This window comes from Humulus lupulus, chromosome 9 (assembly GCF_963169125.1).
Source record: "Humulus lupulus chromosome 9, drHumLupu1.1, whole genome shotgun sequence".
Classification (NCBI taxonomy): Eukaryota; Viridiplantae; Streptophyta; class Magnoliopsida; order Rosales; family Cannabaceae; genus Humulus; species Humulus lupulus.
Genome location: NC_084801.1, coordinates 115,765,278 through 115,770,839, shown reverse-complemented (window position 1 = coordinate 115,770,839; position 5,562 = coordinate 115,765,278). Strand labels below are relative to the sequence as shown.

Genomic DNA, 5,562 nt, shown 5'->3' with positions numbered 1-5,562 from the left:
GTTAACTTGTGATCCACCATACTTACTCAGTAACTTTAGGGAGTTCTAGTAAGGTGTTGGAGATCACCCCAAAACCTCCAAATATACATGGGAACAAGTTAAAAAAAAATAAAACATAAAATAAATCTAATTCTGATTTCCGAGAGTGGATGAATTATCACGAAACTTCTAGTGACACTTCTTCCAATTCATCCATCATTCCTTCCGGAACTCCTTCCACCAATACTGCTTCTCCACAAAATTTAGTTGATAATAATCCATTCACAATGGTTCGCAATGATGAAATCCAACCGACAACTCTCAATGACTACCTCCATCCTACTCGCACTTTCACGCATTATCTTCCCTCCTAATATGCCCGTATTAGACTTTAAACCTGACATGATTCAACTCTTGCCCACATTTCATGGAATGGAAAACGAGAGCCCATACGTGCATATTAGAGAATTCGAGGAGGTAGCAGCCATGTTCTATAACCGAGCTAAAAATGCTGATTCTGTGCGACTAAAGTTCTTCCCTTTCTCCTTGAAGGACAAAGCCAAGAGCTGGTTATACTCTTTGAGACCTAGGTTTATTGGAACATGGGAGGAAATGACCAAATCTTTCTTTCTGAAGCACTTCCCTAGCTATAAGACCAATAGTCTAAAATGACAAATTTCCACATTTTCCCAAAAGGACAATGAAACGTTCTATCAAGTTTGGGAAAGATTCAAGGATCTGTTGAATCAGTGCCCGCACCATGGCTATGAGAACTGGCATCTGGTCAGTTACTTCTATGAAGGCTTCAAGAGTTGTGAGTGTCAGTTAGTAGAAATGTTATGCAATGGTGAATTTCTCAAAAAAGAACCAAATGATGCTCTTGAATATCTCGAAGAAACCGCAAAAATATCTCACACCTGGACTGGTCCAAGTGCTAATGATAGCACCAACTGACACAAACCATCTGGGATCTATCAACTTTGAGAAGAGGATAGTGTTAAGGCCCAACTCGAAGCTTTGAAAAATCAGTTTGAGGTCTTAATGATGAAAAATGGCCAAAAACCACACATGTGTTGATTAAGCAGAACCACAAGAACCTTGCTTTGTTTGTGGAGGGATGGAGCATTTAGCTAAGGAATGCTTAGCTTTTAATGAGATGAGGGGGGTTTATGAGGAACAATGTAATGCCTTAGGGGCATATAACAAGCCATTCTCCCATACGTACAACCCTGGTTGGATAAACCACCAAAATTTCAGTTGGAAATATTCCAACCAAGCTCAATCGTCTGGAGGCCAATGGAGAAATGAGCAACAAGGTCAACCATCAAAGGCGTATTCTGCACCTCAATACAATGCTCATCCACAACGAAATTCTCTCGAGAATACCCTTCATGCATTCATAAAGGAACAATAAAAACTAAATCGCCAAATGATGGAAGAAATCAAGGAAATGAAATGTCAATTCTCAAAATTGACTGAATCCTTGGCCATTCCGGAAAAAGGCAAACTTCTTTCCCAACCAAAATTCAATGTGCAAGGCCAACACATGGCCCAATCTTCACATTCTAATGATCAAAATGTTAAGGAAGTAAATGCCATCACAGTTGAAGTGGTAAAACTTTGCAAGACCCACCTATAAAATCCAACTCTCCCAATACTCCAAAAGTTATTCTCGAAAATCCACCACTCAATGCCTCTCCAAAAGTACATTTCCCCAGGTTTTGAAACCTGTTGGGAAACTTCCTGATAATAGAGCTGAAATCCTTGAGCACTTGAACAAGTGAAGATTAATCTTCCTTTGCTTCACATCATAAAACAAGTGTCGGCTTATGCCAAAATCATCAAGGATCTAAGCACTGCAAAAAGGAAGCACCATGTCAAGAAGACTGCTTTCTTGATTGAGCAAGTGAGTACGGTGACTGAACAAAAGACACCGCTGAAATACAAAGATCTGGTTGTCCCACCATTTCTTGCCAAATTGGGACCCATGAAGTCAGCCAAGTCTTACTTGATCTTGGAGTGAGTGTAAATCTCATGCCTTACACTGTATACTCGCAACTCGGTCTTGGAGAAATGAAGTCGACATCTGTTGTGCTACAGCTTGCTGACCATTCCACCAAAAAGCCTTGGGGTATTATTGAGGATGTTTTAGTTCAAATTGAAAAATTCTATTACCCCGTGGACTTTCTTATTCTTGATACCCAATCTGTGGTAAACATGGAGTCGAAAATTCCTATTTTCCTCGGAAGAACATTCTTTGCTACTGGAAATGCTTTGATCAATTGTCGAAATGGCCTAATGAAGATATCATTTGGAAACATGACTCTGAAGTCAATATCTTCCACATAGGGAAACAACCCCAAGAAGATGATATATGCTATCAAACATTCATGATTGACACTTTAATTCCTGAGGAGGTCCAATTGTGAAGAAACTTCGATAATCTTGATGAACTCCTCCTTTCCTCTCAAAATGAAAGTCCCGGTTCTATTGAGTCTACTCTTGCAATATCAAATCACATAGACTCACATAATAGAAGGACTCAGTTTTGGCAACCTCACTTTGAAGAGCTACCTCGTGAGAGGGCACAGCCGAAAACTTCAGCCGAAGAGATTCCAATTGTTCAATTGACCCAACTTCCCGAGGGTTTGAAACATGTCTTCTTGGGAGATAGTGAAACCTTTCCAGTTATCATCTCATCCAACCTGCAAAATTCTCAAGAATTGCAGTTACTCGAGCTACTGCGAACGCATAAATCTGTGATAGGTTGGACGCTTGCTGGTATCAAAGGTATTAGCCCTTTAATTTGCTCCCATCGAATTAATCTGGAAGATGAGGCTATCCCTCGAAGAGATCCTCAAGGGCGACTAAACTCCACAATGAAAGAAGTTGTAAAAAATGAAGTTTTGAAATTGCTAGACACTGGTATTATATATCCAGTGGCCGACAGCAAATGGATGAGTCCTACTCAGGTAGTACCCAAAAAATCGGGTGTCACTGTTGTTCAAAATGAAAAAGGAATCCTTTTCCCCACAAAAATTGTGACAGGGTGGCGCATGTGCATTGACTATAGAAAATTAAATGCCGCCTCCTGCAAAGATCATTTTTCACTCCCATTCATCGATCAAATACTTGAACGTGTAGCTGGTCATCCATTCTATTGCTTTCTTGATGCTATTCTGGCTATTATAAAATTGAGATTGCATTAGAGGATCAAGACAAGACCACTTTCACTTGTCCCTTTGGCACTTTTGCTTTCCGGCGTATGCCATTTGGCTTGTGTAATGCACCAGCTACTTACCAAAGATGCATGATGAGCATCTTTAGTGACATGATTGAAAAATCAATGGAAGTATTCATGGATGACCTAACTATTTTTGGAAATTCCTTTGACACATGTCTTCTTCATCTTGAAGCTGTTTTAAAACGGTGTATTGAGAAAGGACTTGTGCTCAATTGGGAGAAATGCCACTTCATGGTATCTTCTGGCATAGTCTTAGGCCACATTGTTTCTGAAAGAGGAATTGAGGTTGATCAATCCAAAGTCGACCTTATCTCCAACCTGCCTACTCCTAAGACTGTCAAAGACGTTAGGTCATTCCTTGGTCATGCTGGTTTCTATAGGAGGTTCATAAAAAAAATTTCAATGATTGCTCGTCCGCTAAGCAACCTCCTTTTGGGGTTTTATGCACTAATTAAAACCCAATTTCTTTGTAATCTCATTTTATTATCTATAAAAGAATAGAAATCATTTTTTGACTTGGTCAATCACTTTGCTCACATGTTTTATTTTCATGATTATTTGTTTAATATAAACTTCTATTAAATCCCGAGCATATAACTAATCATATTTATAGTGACATAATCTTAGTGGAATATAAATATGATTATATGTTCAAAATAAGTTAGTCCTAAGATTTGTCAGTGCACATGATTTACACTGACTTGTCAATCTACGATAAGATCTACTTACACATTGTGGTGTTATGTTCTTTCCAGAACATTAACAAAGTAGATAAGATCAGATGTATTTGTGACATCGGACAGGACCGATATTGACAGTTGATAAGATAAGTAAACATACCGTTATTATCTATTTTAGTCATATCATATAGTTGACATAGGTCAATTCAATCTCAATTCTAAGTGGTTAGTGTAATGCCTTGAAATCCCTAATGCGGTTTAATAGTTGGATTAGTAGGCTGAGAGGGCCATAATTGATTTATTATGCCATTAAATGATTATATGCATGTTTATGTGAATTATATTATAATATGATGTTAGATGCATGTATGTGGGTCCACATTTCATCATAAGGGCATTTTGGTAATTTGGCCCGTTGATGGCATATTTGTATATTTTGGTGCATGTTTGTGATTTATGGATGAGATCCCATTATTATGTGGATATGTTTGAGCTATTCGGCATAAGACGATCTTAGGATGCAAGTTATCAGTTTTGTCATAACGGGGTCAATTATTGGGATATTGGATAATGAGAATGATTATTTGATGATATATTGGGAGTTAGTGAGATCGGGAGGAAATTCTGGGAGTTTTGACTATTTTGTCCCTGGGGGCGTTTTGGGACCCCGAGCATTAAGATTTACTTGAGACTACTTAAGCTGGAAGTCACCTGTTAGAAGGAAAACTATGTTTAAACACCTTTTCTCTGGCACCCGTTATCCTTTTTGACCGTTCGTCGCAATTTCGAAGGAAACTTGAGTTTTAGGACTCAGAATCAAGTGAGGATCGAGGCATAGTGATCCTAGGAAAGATCAGAAGCTTCTTGACCAAAGGATTTAGCGAGAAACAACTTAATCAAAGGTAATTTATGCTTTAAGTTTTGAGTTTTAGAGTTTCTAAGCTCTGATTTGGATTTTGTGTGTTGATGAGTTTTTGGTTTGTTTGAGCCTCGAGATTTGATGATTTTGGATCATTGGGATGTTTAGGAACTTGATTTTTGGATTTGGAGATGTTTGAGTAGGTTTTTGGAAGGATTAAACAGTGGAAAATCGAGGTTATGGCTGAGTTTCCAGATAGGGTCGTGGCCCTGTTCTTGGGGCGCCACGACCCGAGCTTGGTGCAGGTGGGCGGTGGAGCTGAAGGGCCTGGGGGCCGCGACACTGGGGAAGGAGGGCCGCAACGCTTGGTGTAGGTGCCTAAGGCTGGCGCCTCTGTCATGGCTAGGGGCCGCGACTCAAAGAAATGGGGCCGCAGCGCTTAAGGGTTTTTGTGGCTAAATTAGTGTTTTGATCATGGGAACTCAAACCTTAGGCCTCGGGATCATTCCTACTACCCGGTTTAGTAGGATTCGATGTCCCGGAGGCTAGGTCTTGGTCTGGGAACCTTTTATTACTCATTTTATTGATGGAATTCCATAATTGGTTATGACTAGGTGACCGCCAAGGAACTAAAAGGCTAATCGTTCTCAAGGGTCGTTCTTTTAGTAATTCTCGCTCGAACCAGAGGTAAGAAAATCACACCCTATACATGACATGCATGGTTATTCTTGAGGCATATTGAATGTTTAAATATGGACGTTGATTGCATATCGAATACTTAGAAAATCTTGCTCATTTGT

At 39.5% G+C, this 5,562-nt stretch overlaps 1 non-coding gene across 1 annotated transcript; it reads right to left on the bottom strand.

Annotated features, from left to right (window-relative positions):
* Positions 1-639: 639 nt before the first annotated feature.
* Positions 640-746, bottom strand: LOC133802853 (small nucleolar RNA R71). Its single transcript, XR_009877599.1, has one exon. It is a non-coding gene; the product is annotated as a small nucleolar RNA R71 (small nucleolar RNA).
* Between the last annotated feature and the right edge of the window lie 4,816 nt (positions 747-5,562).